At 31.5% G+C, this 17,119-nt stretch overlaps 1 long non-coding RNA gene across 1 annotated transcript; it reads right to left on the bottom strand.

Annotated features, from left to right (window-relative positions):
- Positions 1-2,632: 2,632 nt before the first annotated feature.
- On the bottom strand, positions 2,633-17,037 carry LOC127861571 (uncharacterized). Its single transcript, XR_008040269.1, has 3 exons — positions 16,825-17,037; positions 3,340-3,521; positions 2,633-2,765 (listed from the first exon to the last, which is right to left on the bottom strand). It is a non-coding gene; the product is annotated as an uncharacterized LOC127861571 (long non-coding RNA).
- Between the last annotated feature and the right edge of the window lie 82 nt (positions 17,038-17,119).

Genomic DNA, 17,119 nt, shown 5'->3' on the forward strand with positions numbered 1-17,119 from the left:
GGAGAACACACTGAATTGTAATTATTATTAAAAAAACAGACATATTTTTTAAGATGAATTGAGTCCTAAGGCCACACATATACTCTATTCCACTGATGTACTCACTAAAGATAAATGTAAAAAATGCACCGAAATATCCAGGTGCGCGAGTTCAAGTGATTTTTCATTTGAGTACATAACGTGCATGGCTCTAGCGGGCATACGTGTAAGTTAATTGCGTCGCAAGATCAAATTAAAAAAATACTTAAAAGGCTTTAAATCTCCGAGTATGTGAAACAATTATTCAAAATATCCAGGTTAACAGGTTCACCGGCTAATCATGAGTTTCGCCACTCTTAAGTAGTAGATTTGTTTACCGTTTTAAAAGTCAGGTTACTTTACCATCCGGTATATTCCCCATTTTTAATGGGAAAATATAATATCGGGAAATATGAAATTTAAATAGTTATGAAAATAGTATTAAAGTGCAATTATTGAGCAATTATACGTATACAACTAAATCAAGTTTATGGTGGCATACATGCAAGAAAATAAAACTTTTTCCCATTACAAAATTTTTCCCCATTTAAAAATGCATTTTCATTAATATATTTCAAACGATTATTGACACAAGTACATCAATACTGCTTAAAATTTATAACTATAAATAAAAAGCCTACTTAAATCAAGCAAAAATACATCTAGATGTGTTCCATGTATACAATGGCGAAATATCCCTTAGGATAATAATAAAATCACAATGAAAAAAGGAAATCCCACGAGAAAAGGTAACGATCTAATTGAAAGGCTATTTTTTGCACACAACTTCCATAATGAAAAAATCATGCGAGGATAATCAGTGATTGATCACAAAAAAACATATATTCAATAATTGTTTCGTATAAAGGCATATTGAAAAGATAAAAGATACTTAATTTTTGCAAATTTTCGGTTTCGCAAATGTTTTCCGGTGACCGGTTTTAAAAAATGAAACTTTATTCAATGTAAGAAACGTGTTAGTTTTCTTATCAACTTTTATAAATTAACAACTAAAAATTTATTCAAATACTGTATTTTATATTTTAAAATGATCAACAGTGATGCATCAGTCTGAAGCAACTAGTAAAAATTACGAAATTATAATTTCACATACATTGTATGTACTGCGTTTGAATTCTGATAACAACTTACAGTTTCTGTAGGTTCTGGAGTCCTTTAAAGGCATCGTCAGAAAGGGATGCGAGCATGTTCACGGACAAATCCCTGGAATACAAACGACGTCAACCGAAGTAATAAAAAAACTATTCTTCTACGAAACAAATAATCAAATATTTTAAATAAGCTAAACATGGTTAATGTGCATCTACTTATGCCTATGAGCACGGGCGACTTTATTAAAACTACACGTACCAACAACAAGAACATTGCATAATTTGATTATTTAACAGCACACCTTTAAGAAATGACACACATAAGACAAAATCATCAAAATCATCATAATCATCATAATCAGCATTATCATCAGAGCTTTTTACGAAGCATCACACTATCAAATTTCGCGAGAACATGATTATTTCGCATACTATTCACATTTAACTTAGTACCAATTTATACAATAACTATAAATGTTAGTACAATATCAACGACAACACAATTACGTTAAACATTACTACAACAACTAATAAGCTGACTTACTACTATTATTCATTTAACAGTACATACTAAAACTGTTTACAGTGAATTCAGATTGAACCGTTAGTATGAACTTGTTACATTTATTGACAAGAAGCGCCATTTAGTTTGAATATCGTTTGCTGTCTATTAAAGGGATCTTTTCACGCTTTGGTAAATTGACAAAATTGAAAAAAGTTGTTTCAGATTCGCAAATTTTCGTTTTAGTTATGATATTTGTGAGGAAACAGTAATACTGAACATTTACCATGGTCTAATATAGCCATTATATGCATCTTTTGACGATTTTAAAACCTAAAAATTATAAAGCGTTGCAACGCGAAACGATTGAATAATTTGGAGAGTTCTGTTTTTGTCGTTAAATTTTGTGAAACTACGAAGATTGCTTATATAAGGTATAAAATACTGCGTGTATATGTACTCGGCGGAATAGCTCAGTAGGCTAAAGCGTTTTTACTTCAGGACTCTGGCAGGACTCCAGGGGTCACTGGTTCGAAACCTGGTCCGGGCAATATTCTTTTCCTTTATTTAATTTTATTCTTGATTTTTTCCTGGAGCTTTTACGATCCAATGTTTGCATTTATCGATATAAAGCATTTAATGAATAAGTTAAAAAATGCCAAAATCTGTGAAAAGGCCCCTTTAATTACATTATCAACCGCAAACATACTAATACAAATAGTGTTTCAAACAATTAAAAAACATTAGCGAAGATAATCAGTTTCGTATATAGGCATATTGTTAAGATAAAGGATACTTAAGTTTGCCAAAAAAAAATCTGTTTCGAAAAGGTTTTCCGTTGATTGTTTAAAAAATGATATTTCATAAAATGTATTCAACGTTGTCTAATGATGTTTAAAAAAACATGTGAGGTCGTATTGTATTTTGTATTTCCGAATGATTTACAGTATTTGAGAACGACATACATTGATGGAACAGTTTGAAGAAAAAATTAGAATATTACGAAATTCTAACTTCACATTCGTTACATGTACTGGTTTTGATCTCTGACAACGTCTTACAGTTCCGTTAGATTCTGCCATCCTGTTAATGAATCGTCGGTTAGGGTTGCGAGCGTGTTGTTCTGTAGGTCCCTAGAACAAAAACAAAATCAACTGCAATACAAAAGATATTTATAATGCTACGAATCAAGCATCAAACATTTTTAATAAGTAAAGGATTGGTTAACATGCATTTGCCAATTCCTTTATATAGGAAAGAGTTTATTCAAACCGCGCGTAAAAATAACCAGAATATTGCAGCAAACAGTAAGCGAGGAAAAGAGAAAACCCTCGCAGTCGTGACGGCACTCAAAAGACTAAGGCACACATGTTTTTCATTTTAATCAAGCAAACCACAGACTGGACATTACTCCTAGGTGACACAATTTTCGACGCCTATCGAATAATACCAAACAGCGCCCTTTGACGACACAACACAAGTATTAAACAAATATATCATGCTTTAGAGTACGGTGTAGTTGATACAGATAATGATAAAAAGAAGATGATGTAGAAGAAGGATATAAGAAGAAGAAGATGATGATGATGATGAAAGGGAAAATGACGAGGATTATTATTATGATGATAATGTTGATGATGGTGATGAGAGAAAGAAAGACAGATGGATTTTAGACATACAACAGTAAAAACTTGTTCCGGTACTTACAAGACGGTAGCGTTGGGTAGGGGAGGAGGTATGGTCGACAGTTTTTGTCCTCTGCAGTTTACCCGAAGTCCTTCGCAATGACACTTCTCTGGACACTGGCCCCTCGAGACCCCCGTGCACAGCGCAAGAATCATCACCAACACGCACGTGTGATATGTGAACATCATAGTCTGATGTGTTATCTAGATAAAATCAGTCGTGAGAGGTTTCAAATACTTCCACTATTTTTAATTATCGGAATTAGTATTGTCAGCGTATTCACACTTGTTTTCATGTTTGGTTTAAACAGTTTTTATTCTTACGATAATTTGATTATGACATATGAATTACATTCATGCAGTAATTGATAAAAACACAAGTTGCTTCACACTTATACTAATTCTCTCTATAGATATTCACCATACATTTAGGATTTTATCACATGTGACCATTGAAAGCAATTACCAACTGGTGGTGAATGTTGCAGCGTCTGTATATTAAAGTGAACATGAAATGATGAATTGTATATCAAGACATATATAAAGTTATAATACAAGTGTATACAATATGTATCAAGTATATTACGAGGTAGAGCAGGAAACGAGTAGGAATAAGTAGAATTATGGAGAACATAAACGGAAAATTTGGTTTGCTGTGGCCTCTTTTTATGAGCAACGATTTGAAAAGACGATATATCGTTGGATTCCGAAATAGAGACTACGAGTTATGTTTTGGCTCAGGTTCAATGTTTTTACATCCGAATAGTAAGTTGTTTCTTATAAGATGACAGAGGTTATTTCCAAACAGATTATTCCAAACAAAATTATGGTGTTGACTATGTAGAGGAAAACGGTTGAAAGTTTCATTTCCTTTACATGAGCTAAGAGGACTTTCTAATAGTGCTTTTCGGAATAGGTCGTTATTTAGGGATCTGAAGGCGCAAACTTGCGAATTTTACCAGCTTATGTACAAATATTTAATAATTAAGACGATTTTTTAGATTTTCGCTCAGAGAGACTTAACAGATAGACACCGGGTGATAAAGTTGAAAGTCTGACGTAAGGGCATTTTATTCTCGTGAAGTTGTTGGAAGAAATGAGCATTGACATGATTCACTTCTTGCCTGAATAGGAATAACTGATTCGTTGTTTCTGGGGTTGATTATAATGCGATTTGAAGGGTATATGGGACATATGCTGCGTTTTACTTTGTAAAATGAACATGTTAGTTTGTTTTCTGCATTCTTATTACAAGTGTTTTGCAATTTACACCGCTTAATAGAGAGTGAATATAAAAAATATAGTGGCGCCGGTTCATATTCTAGCTGACTCATTATGTATAGCTTCTAATTATGTGCTTAATTGGTTAGAGCAGTTAATCTAGACTGCGTCTCAAGATTCAAGAAGCTATCGGATGAAATCAATATACATTTTGTTCTATATTGGACCTGAAATAGGCTTTTTCAGACCTCAAAATACCGATGATTCGCCAAGCTTTTTTTAGATGCAGATTTTACCTGTAATGCATTGTAAAGGAACACTAAGAACATAATGTAAATCCAATAAACGATAGCTGTGTTGAATTTCAAATTTTAATTGTTATCCAAATTCTGACAAATGTGTGTTCCTAAAATTTCATTAAGCCAAGGCTGAGCAGATCCTTCATAACATCGTGCAAGGTTAGTTAATTAATATATATTAATGAACCACCCCGTGTATTGTTGAGCATGTGACCTAGTAGCAAGCTATTTGCTCAATAAATCAACCCAGAATACACGCAGTTAGAACACATTTTAAAGTGTGAATCTATTAACCTCTCAAACATTAAAAATGTTTCCATCGTGTTCTAAATAACAATTTTGAGTTATCTCGTGGAGTCGAGATAGTACGTAATTGAAAGGAACACATGTAACATACAAATTTAAGATCTTCGCTACCATCGCATTTTAGACGATCTTTAAATATGTCTTACATATGCGAAATTAATCTCTCAACGAAAACGCTTAATATAATTTTATACTTATAACGTCCATGCCGAAAAAATATTTTTAAATGTTGTTTTCGAAAATACATTTAAATACAGGATTCTAACTTATTATCTTAACCCCGTCAAACTATATCTCCTTATTTCTGAGTAGGTTTGAAACGTGTTTGATGTTTAAGAGGGCAACATAGGAAGTAAAAATGTAATGTATAGTGATACTTCGATCCACACAATAAGCGCAAATTAAAAACTGTAGCTCCTTACATGTACAAACATATAATTTTTGAAATCATCTTACAACCATGTGCAACAACGTGCAAATGTTAAATCATGTATAATGGCAAATGTTTTTTACCATAAACTTTTTATTTCAATAAGTTATAGCAATTCAATCTGAAGAGTTTACATTGTAAAATTTCTTATTAGAAATGCATGCAATGATAATTATAGCTTGTTATTCATCGGTATACATAGCAAATAGTTTGATTTGTTTTACTTATTTCATGATATGCTGTATGTTATTGTCATAGGGATTCCAGTAAAATGTACGGGCGCCTGGCTAAGAAATCGTTGCAAAAACTATATTTCTATATTTGAATTATGATTGAACGTGTGCAATCCCTATAAGAAATCATTTACCGTTTGATGCTCTGGCATTTAGACCGTAGTTTTATTATTATTTTAGTTAAAGTAATTCTAGATAATGGTAGTACTATGGCCCGTTCAACTTGGCATTCAGTCCTTTAGTAAAATATATAGCGTGTACGATGAAGTACGGACACGCTTATAGATGCGTTTTATTTAAGATTATATACTAAGTAAAAGTTGTAGCAGGAAATCGATCGTTATGATTTGTCTTTGGTAGTTAATAAAAATAGAGGATCGCCATACGATTAAGACAAAGTTGCTTAAACATATTGTAGCATGTGTGTAACGCCGTTTATTATTTCATTAGGTTTAAGCAGTTAATGTTTAGATTTCAACGAAAACCATATTTTATGAATTATATTAGCCAATATTCGGTCGAATCAGATCTGTAGAAAAATGATATCGCTACAGATCAAAGTGGTCATGTTCATTTGTCTATTTGTTATAAATACTTTTAGCCTTTTCCGTTTTCTTAAAAGAACGGCCCACGCTTATGCTTTACAAGCGTCTTGAAAAGACACCTTCCAGATAAATGCTGTTGTACAGTAGTTACATGTTTAGGCACTAATTGTATCACTTTTTATGAACAAGAAAATTCTCTAAAAATTCCAAGTTTTCTTTAATTTTTCTTTTAAAGTAAAGTGCAATACAGACTAATTTCTATTTATAGCTACAAATATAAATTGTTCATTTGAACCTATCCACAGAGTATTCTTTCTAACCAAGCATGCAACATTATATATCGACAGATACCCGACAATCAGCCACAAGTCTGTATTCAATTTTAGCTGGTCTATATAACTCCGCCTTTGCACTTGCTCAGTGTTGGTTGGCGAATATACTATTTTTGCTGAATAAGTCCCATAATAAGAATTATCTTAAGTTACATTAGAGTGCCTTGATGTCGATGAGTGGTGTGGAAATTGCCTTTAATAACTAACCATTTAGGTTTCCAATATGTATACTAATTATTGTGGTATATGTTATGTTACTGTATAAGGAAAATGTTCGTTTGATGTATAAAATATATTGTTAGTCTGTAACACATAACTCACCGTAGGTAAGAGTTTTTGCACATAGGTAACCCGTTACTCTAGTCTCTGTTACAAGTCACTTCGTTGATCTAGAACACGACAACATAGGTTCCCTCATAATCGTATTTTCTAAGGTTTGCTTCATTACATTGCTGTGTGTTTTGTGTTTTCTTAGGTATACCTTTTTGCATTTCCCTATTTAATGTTTAACAAAATATTCTACTAAAATTATTTTATTTTATTTATGCTATCATATTCTTCTTAATTTTACATCTATCAATAATTTCCAAAATTCAAGTAATCCATTTATATAATTATGCCTGTTATAAATTTATTAATAATTTCTAATATTCGATTTATACAAAAAAATATTTTAATAATTTTCAAGATTAAATTCTTATATTTATATATAATAACGTTCAAATAATCTTTTTATAATTCCCATCATTCAATTATTATTTGACCTTAATAATGTCTAATATATTTATTTATAATTTTCAAAATGTTATTATTGTATTTATATATAATAATGACCGATAATATTCATTACGTAACATGGTTGCCTATACCATATTGAGTTTGTTTTGAATTTTCCGGAACACTGCATCGTTTGTATACAAACAAGACGAAATAAGAAGTGTGCTTTCCTTATTGGTATATTATTAGTTGGAATTTGTTTCACATTATACTCTCATAATTAAGATATTGTTGGCATTAAATTACTTCCAATCATATAAATAATAACTAGATACATGGTATTTTTCAGTTTATCAGTTTTAATAAAAAGTGACTCCTTTGTCGAAAAATAAACTGTAGCTCGACACCCCAGCGCTGCAGTCGAGCCCCCCCCCCCTTTTTCCCCGCTCCTCCTCAGCTGGACAACATAATCCAATAAGATTTATGACCATGTCTCATAGATCGATCTCTGCATTTCTGTCCCATACATTGCAAGTGACACTTTGGGCTGGATAATAAGATTGAGCAAGTTCCATATAAACATGTTTAAGGCGGAAATACATACATTTAATTATAATTTTATTGCATGAAATATTCGATATGTCATGTTATAATACGGAAATAATTTCGGATTTTAAGAAATGTACATGTACTGCAAAATTATTATTAAAGTTAATCATATATTGTGTTAGCATTATTCTATCTTAAATTCAGTAATTATAAGTTGGGCATTATAATTGAAGATATATTCAAATTATTCGTATTAGCAACCTATGTGTGTTATTGAGAGCAAAAATCGAACGGTAATCAAAATATCTTCATTTCGCGCACTTATTGATTTTTGATAATAAGACTATCGCTTCAAATGAGGTTTTTGGTTTATGAAAAATCGCCGATCGATAAGGATCGCTTTGTTGAGCAGAGGGTCGTGTATATACCGTATTTTCGTTTTTGGTTTTGCATTCGACTAAACGAAACACGAAAATCAACAAATATTAGTACAGATTGCGATTTCCTAATAACCGGAACAAAAGAAAAATATGAAAACCAAGGTGACTTTTTAATATGAGGTTTTGCTGTACAAATTATTAACCAAATACAGAAACGTATTTCCCCATTCATATTTCGTTTCAATTTTAATGTAATAAAATCTATAATTGATAATTGGAAGTATGCTCAGCTGATAAGGATGAAATGACTTTGGATATGTGGGCCCATACTTGTACCGTAGTGACACACATTTGATTTGTAAATATATATACTCATTGTCATTTCTGCCAGATGCATACCACAATAAACTGTCTTTATATTTCGTTATTATTCTTAAAGACGAGTTGACTAGTGACGTCACGCGCACCCGCTGGTTTTCAAACCGTGGTTTATTCATAAAAGCGTGTACTGAAATGTTGACACAATCATAATTTATTTTCACAATCATTCAATACATTTAATGTTATTTTACTTATTAATGTATTTATAAAACATCTGTATACAATTGACTTAAAACGATTATATTGCGGTTATTAATTGTTTTTAATGATAATGAAATATGTATTCAACACAATGTTCGTTCTGGCTATGTATGTGGTTACCAATTTAAATCTTCGCAACTACCAGAATTAGATCTGTTTCAGAATAAAAAAAAATAAGGATTAAAACAAACAACTGATATATCGATCCCATGCACTCAACAGATACTCACGAACTGAAATGATATTTTGGTCTGGGAAATTTAACACTGACGCATTCAATACACTTTCATGATTAATTAAAACGTTTTAATTTAGTCATAAATTATGTTGAACATTTCTACTCCGGTGCTTAATTCAGCACAAATTGATTATTTAGTTTTTATAAGATTTCTCACAAAACGGTGTCATAAACACATGTGGATGACGAATGTCTGATAATTAGACGCAATGTATCACATCTCCATGTCTTCTCTTAGTGGGACATTGAGCAGTCATTACGTGGAATAATGTAACGCCAAAATACTAAATTGTTGCTTCAATAAGAAATGTCACAAATGGTAAAAATTGAAAATCTTTTTTTTCAGTTCTTTCTAATTAAAAAATAACTTATTAACATTAATAGTTTTACGCGGGAACCGGTAAATAAAAAAAGCGTCATAATATATACAGTTTTTATGTTACGGCAATGAACGAAACAACATCATAAAAACAAGCAATTAGGTTTAAACTAAATGGGGGTTAATTTCATATACGAAATATAATATATATATATATATATATATATATATATATATATATATATATATATATATATATATATATATATATATATATATATATATATATATATATATATATATATATATATATTGTATAAAATGCTTAATAAATATCACTAATAATCACTAATGAAGAAATACATAGACAGTACAACTTGCATCATGCGCAAAGTTAGTTTTTCAGTTGTGTCATTAAATTCATAACAGTCATTAAATTCATTTAACGCAATATCAAAATATTGTCATGAATTTCGCTTTTTATATTACTTTGTGTTATGGTTCATTCAACGCACCCCACTATTCATAATAAGATTTCTTTTGGTCAAATGTTTCCGACAGAAATTCGCCCGTCAGTAAACAAAATTACAGAATCATTCGAATGTAAAGTTTTTCATTTGACACCATGATATGCTCTAAAGAACACTACCCGTTTACATAAGTGGACTCCAAGTGAAGTAGTAATCGAGAAGAAGAAGAAGAAGAAGAAGAAGAAGAAGAAGAAGAAGAAGAAGAAGAAGAAGAAGAAGAAGAAGAAGAAGAAGAAGAAGAAGAAGAAGAAGAAGAAGAAGAAGAAGAAGAAGAAGACGAAGAAGAAGAAGAAGAAGAAGAAGAAGAAGAAGAATTAAAGCTTGTAAAGTGTGTTAGTAATATTCTAATGCAATTCAAATTCAGAATTAATAGTTCATAATACCGAAGCGATGAATTAGATTTACCTTAAGACATGTTAGCACCAATACTATCAGCGTTTTGAACCCCTTTTCAGAATTGCTCTTAATGCAAATATACCCAGTCAAGAAACATACTTATACGCATACTAAAGCATATCAGCAAGTTGTGCAACAAATAACGTAACAATTGAGAACATCTGCAATCTACCGTAGAGCCCGTCTGCAGGCTACAACACTTGATATGGTTAACAACCTTGCACTTAAATAGGAGCATCTATTTCATTAAAAAAGGAAATTAATCTACTAACTTCTAGTCAATTGAACGCCTGGAAGGGTGCTATGCCTTTTACATAATACACTCGATTGCGGACCTCAAGTGTAGTAATGCCCTTAAGTGTATTACAGTTTTACTTGCTTGACGATTGAATATCAACAGATGCTCAAAAACACTCCACCGACTTCCTTTGATTCTTACGGACCCTTAAAGGGGCCTTTTCACAGATTTTGGCAAATTTTGAAGTTTGTCATTAAATGCTTTTTATTGATAAATGTAAACATTGGATCTTAAAAGCTCCAGTAAAAAATCGAGAATAAAATTTAAAAAAAGGAAAAAAAGTAGCCGGTACAATGGCTTGAACCAGTGACCCCCGGAGTCCTGGAGTTAGTCTGAAGTAAAAACTCATTAGCCATCTCGGCTATTCCGCCGTGTATACACAGTCTAAGTATTGTATACCTCATATAAGCAATCTTTGTAGTTTCGTAAATTTAAACGACAACAACAGAACTCTCCAAATTATTCAATCGTTTCGCGTTGCAACGCTTTAGTTTAGTTTAAACATATTTATTTTGGCTCGAAAGCCTACGGCTTATATAAACGCTCTCGAGTCCGTTTCCTGGGCCTAGAACCAGTACTTGGTGTCTTTGGGGGAGATTAAAGAACGCTCCCATGTTAGGGATCGAACCCGTGACCTCCCGGTCGCTAGGCGGACACCATATCCATTACACCAAGGCGACCTTTGCAACGCTTAATAATTTTTAGGTTTTCAAATCGTCAAAAGATACATATAATGGCTATATTGGACTATGGTAAATGTTCAGTAATACTGTTTCCTCACAAATATCATAACTTAAACGAAAATTTGCGAAAAACAACTTTTTTCAATTTTGTCAATTTACCAAACCGTGAATAGATCCCTTTAAAACGTGTAATAACACTCTGAAGAGTAATGAACATTTTTCTTAGTGGTCAATCGTATATCATACTAAAAACATTCTGGTGAAGTATAATATGTAGGGATATAGAAATGCGATTTGGGCGATAAATGTCTTTCAACCAAGACCAAACACTTTAGGGTAACAATCAAATGGTATAATGTTATACAGTTAATTACACTTTCGGTTCCAGTGGGTTGCAGGGTGTGGGTCCTAAAAAATACATCTATAGCAAACTTTAAAGAATAGCATTGGGTGTGGTCTTGTTGTGTAGGTCCACAAAAACTGGCTAAATTTATTGTTTGAGCATATTTAAAAAGACGAACTTTTTTGAATTAGTATATCATCGAAATAGATTCATGTACATTTTTTTCATATTCATTTTCGAAATATATTATTCATACGTATCAGTGTGTGTGATGCTATTTTATATAATTTGAAATATTCTGTTTTGGTGACTTATAGGCCCATCGGGTCGGTTGCAAAACGCATTTGTAAATATATATATATATATATATATATGATGTTTTGTTATATTGCTCATGAATCTATTATAAACAATTCACTTACTTACTTACTTATATGATATAGATGTTGTATTAACAATTATACGCGTTCGGGTTTAAATTTCAATATGTTTGTTGATATGGTTTTAAAGTTTAACTGATTTGTTAAAAAAACGATTTTTTCTTATTGCGTTAAAGATGCATGATAAGTAATCAAATACATGTATTCATATTTTTTTTATATTTTATTAAAATAATACTTTAAGATTGTGTTAATGCAGTTCTACTGCAGTTATTGATTGAATTTTCTTACAGAACAAATATATCTGGGTAAATCAAGGAGAACGGTTAAATGTTTACTGACAGGATTAAATGTAACGAAATAATTGTGGAATAATTGTCTTGGTTCGAACTTTTTATATTACTTTAATCAAAAGAATATTGCGAGCATAATAAAACTAGAGAGCGCTTAACGAACTCATTCTTTTAGTGATGCAAGTATGATTGTTAATGGAAAGTATATTTTACAAATTTAAATATTGAACCATAATTATATGGCTTACTCATGTTCTAGCACGTTTATAACGATTATTTTTCAAAAATCATAAGATGATTCATTCTTCAGATGCTTTTTAAAAACAACCATAATATATTAGACAGCCTTACTACAAAATCTTAGCCTAAGACACGTTCTATAAATTCATATGTGTGTTCATAGTATTGAATTATTTAATTTTTTGACTCCTCAATTATCATCGGTGGACAAATCGGTGTACAAATCGGTTCGACACTAATTGAGATCGCCCACTATTAATAGGCCTCCCCATTGTGGCTTCACATTTCTGACGGTGTGAATAGTTACTGTTAGTTGATTCACAAATAAGTATTGGAGTAAATATATCAATGGCATTTAAACGTGTGCATATATTGAACATATGTTTCAACTCGCGCGCGGCTTAACAAAACATTACTTGCGTGTTACATTTCTTAGCGTAAACGACACAGATGCATTAAACAGTAAATTTATAGATCTTTGATGTAGAACAATTAATCTGTCATTTACTACCGTTTTTATATAGGACCATATATTCTATATTTCCTTCCATTTCAGTATTGTTTTCACAAGTTTAGTAGTTAAACTCAGTCTGTCCATGTCACTTCCTTCGTGTCGATTTTTTTTTATATATTTAACTTCATATTTAAAAATAGTTTAGGATCGGTGCGAACAATTTGAGTCGGTTTGTCTGTTTGCCTGATGTATAATTGACGGTGAGTCGAACAGTATGGTGTATGAATGGTTGTATGTTTGCATCTACCAGTATATAAATTAGCGGATAATTCTGTATATAAAAAGGCAGGTTATTCAAGCATAAAAGTTTAATACGCGAGATATATATATATATATATATATATATATATATATATATATATATATATATATATATATATATATATATATATATATATATATATATATATATATTTACGACCACGAGCTGTTTGACTGTTTATTTAAAGCAAAGTCCTTTTGGTAAGTTCATTATGTGCGTTATTTACTCTAATGAGAACATCCAATATACTCTCTTAATTGTAATCAGTTTTTGGTGCAACTTAACATTTTGATTTCTAACTTAAATCAGGAAATTGATTAAAAAAAATACTCTGTAAAGCGTATAGGCCTTTCTTACATTAATACATACACATATACTTTTAAAAACGGTGTCCCTTGACAAAGTCACGAGACCAAAGCCACAACATTTAAACGGACCTTGTTCTTCTTTTACGCACACCTAACAAAATACCTTTTATTCAGGTTTTTTTCCCATTATATTGACTTTCGTTATATTTTTTAAATATAACATACTGTAAAATGCTAACTTATTTTAGACGTGTTCTTTTAAAACATATGGTACAACTTTCAATTAAAAGTGAAGAAAGCTTGGTGTGTTGTATTTGTAGGCAGATCTATTAAATCAAATAGTACTCGGTAAAACAATACAGTTGTCTGAAGAGCTTACTTTCGCATCAGATGTTACCAAGGTCAAGGAAAATGGGAACTTGAACGGGAAAACTTCGTATCGTTCTCCGCTTCCGCTTGACAATCATAACAAGGATATAAACCAGTACATTTCATGTCAACCAATGAAAACTGTTGTGTTTCGCTGACGTCACTTGACTCAATGCAGGATTTTACTGGATCTGAGAAAGCACTTAGAACTTCAATCGTGATACATCCACTACCTCCGGAATCCTCCGTGAGATAGGCAGATTTAAGCAAAAAATCGTCTGCTGATCCTGAGTGTTTAAACTTACGTCACCAGAACAGAAAGCAATTTGTCTGGACTGGTTGGTAATGAACCGTTCTATTTTATCGTGAAACCATTTATCGGAAAGAAACGATAAAAGTCGATATTTTTTAACAAATTCGAAGTTACTTTTTTCCAATTAAAACAAGTTTTACTTTTTTTTCTGTGACACGATGACCGCCAGTTTTGGAAATGTAAGGATATTTTATCGGAAATGTCCGACGCTTGCATGGGTTGCTATCCAAAAGAAAAAACAATGCTTGTCATGCATAAGCAACACGACCCAATTATTAATATGAGTTGAAGTGAATTTGAATAAAAAATATTAATTACTGAATTCAGTAGCAGCAACCCTTATCTTTATCAAAGACTGATACTTGTTCAGATAAGTGAAGCCCACATATACCCTCCCCTACCTTTCGTTTTACTAAGAAATTAAAGCCTAAAATATATTTTCACGTGCTTTGATGATTTAATAACATTTTGTGTTTTTGTAATGTCTTGTTCTCATAAGTTTCATTTAAATATAATACCCGGAAATGATGTCCACATAGAATTTTAGTTTGAACATTCGCGCTGCATATATAGTCGAAACATTCATCATCTCGGCAGTACTCTAAATCGTGTTCGTTACATACAAAAAACACTTGGAGTCATTTTAACGTATTCATTCTAATTAAAATATTTTACTTTAATTTTTTTTTAAATAAATAAGTGATAAAAATAACAATGGTGTACTAGAGTGTGACCCGACTTCAGAATTGATATGATTTTTAACACATCAAATTGCTTTTTTTTGTTTGCCATGTCGCTTTAATAACGGATGCATTCCTCATACTTAGGGTCTCGTCAACATCATTAAAAAATTAAATCGTGAGCCTACTTTGCAATATCTCCTTTCCTTTGCGCTTTGTACCGTATTTGTGTCATGTGTTTCGGTTGACAATTTTCCCTTGGTTGATTTAAATTATATACTTTTTGTCTTACAGCATCGCTTTGTTGCATGGAATACCACGATTATTTGGGGAAAATTGTAACCAAATATTTGCGATCCCCATTACCTGTAACCATAAAGATCCCCATAACCGATACCAGTTGAATGTCAATATCACTAATGGTTTTAAAGGCCGTGTCATGGTTGAGCTTATGGTTTTCGATTGTATTGGTTTTTTATTTCGTCATGATTATCAGTATTACCGCGGCTTTTGAACGGCTTTTCTTTTGATGCAATTAATTCTGTCAATTCGGCATTAATGACCTAATTATTATATCAGGATGACAAACGTTTTTATGCGAAAATTTCTGTTTCCGCGTCGAGTTTTGAATATTGGTAATTAGCTGACGAACTCCATTGCCTTTCACCTTAATATTCATGTATAGTCTTTAATCTTTAATATGCCATTTCCCGGTAATCACAACACACATAAAACAATTATGGCTATACTTGTTTTTCTAGTACTCGAAATTGCGTTTTAGTTTTGCATTTGAACTATAAAAATACGTTATTTGTTGAAATCGAGCACGTTTTTGTATTTTGTTGCCCTTACAAGTGCATTTTTGAACGCATTCATTGAACACTTTAATTAAACAGTGTAAATGAGATGGTTTTGTCGCTTTTGTGTTGTCAATTATTTCGTTTCCGGTATTCCGTCCGGTAGTCCCAGATAAGCTTCGCTCTGTTCGTTATAAACAAATACCGTGTTATTATTAAATTAACTTTTTTGCGAACCTATAAGCATATTAAATACACCTGTCATCAACGGCGCATTTGATTGTTTGTGTTTTTAAAAGCTTTTATATTGGTTTGTTGTTGTTCACTGTAAAGTGTTTTTTTTTCTACCATAATTTCGCGAAGTGTAGCTATCAAGTCGCCAATCGTTGTTTTAACGTTAATTTACGCTGCTAAATCTTGTAAATGAAATATAAAACAAAGTTTCAATTAAGATATACAAATAAACGCACATTTTGTCATGCGTATGCGAAAATGTTTGTACATTTTTACAACGGAAAAATATTACTTTATCAATTACATACACTCCTTTGCTTATTATATACTAAATGCGTATTTCCAAACATAATATTTATAAATTTATGTATTTATATATTTACATATCTATATATATATATATTTATTTATTTATTTATTATATATACGTGCACCAAATTAATTTATTTACTTAGTTATTTAATAAAATATTCAAATCATTTAGTGTTATTTTGCCTTATATATTGTGAACCAAGTGCACTTTTGAATAAAAGACTAGCGATCCTAAATAGAGTTATTACGTGCAAGGTTAATGATGCTAATCTACGTGCAAACGTATAAATTTATGTATATTTTTAATCATGACAAGTAAAAGGTCATCGGTTGTTTTTGAAGGAAAAAAAGGATAAGAGTTAAAGAGAAAAAGGGACGAAAAATAAGTTGAACAATTTACTTACGGAAAGCAGGGACGCACCTTGCGAATGAAATTTAGGAACCGTCGAGTCCTCTTTCCAGGATACGCGAAATTTCCGGCTATGGTTAATTATCAGAGGTATTCTAACAACACGCACGTTATTAACAAGATATGAACCAATAAATGCTCAAATAAACATACAACAAAATGGCAGTATTCGTAACAAACGCAACGCAGTTTTTTTAGTCAGTGCTTATGTATGCAATGGTGTGATCACAATGAACAGTTGTAATTAAAAGTGTGTATAATTAGAAGTGAATGAGGTCCTTCCGTTCCTA

The sequence above is a fragment of the Dreissena polymorpha genome, chromosome 16 (genome assembly GCF_020536995.1).
Source record: "Dreissena polymorpha isolate Duluth1 chromosome 16, UMN_Dpol_1.0, whole genome shotgun sequence".
NCBI lineage: Eukaryota > Metazoa > Mollusca > Bivalvia > Myida > Dreissenidae > Dreissena > Dreissena polymorpha.